This window comes from Crocodylus porosus, unplaced genomic scaffold (genome assembly GCF_001723895.1).
Source record: "Crocodylus porosus isolate Cpor-Errol unplaced genomic scaffold, CroPor_comp1, whole genome shotgun sequence".
Taxonomy (NCBI): domain Eukaryota; kingdom Metazoa; phylum Chordata; order Crocodylia; family Crocodylidae; genus Crocodylus; species Crocodylus porosus.
Genome location: NW_017728951.1, coordinates 20,958,686 through 20,959,033, shown reverse-complemented (window position 1 = coordinate 20,959,033; position 348 = coordinate 20,958,686).

Here is a 348-nt window from a genome sequence, read left to right as displayed (position 1 = left end):
GGCAACCTCTTTTTAACTTTGTGATTTCCTGTCACTGTGAGCTGCATCAGCAGGTCTTGTGGACAACCTATTGTCCGTGAGCCATGGGTTGAGGGCCCTCTGGTCTAGATTAAAGCCTGTGAAAACTCTTCCCTATTCAGGAACATAGGTTACTGCTTTCACATGCTGGGTTAGGTCAGTACAGGCATACCTCGTTTTATTGCGCTTCACTTTATTGCGCTTCGCAGATACTGCATTTTTTACAAATTGAAGGTTTGTGGCAACCCTGCGTCGAGCAAGTCTATCGGTGCCATTTTTCCAACAGCATTTGCTCACTTCGTGTCTCTGTGTCATATTTTGGTAATTCTC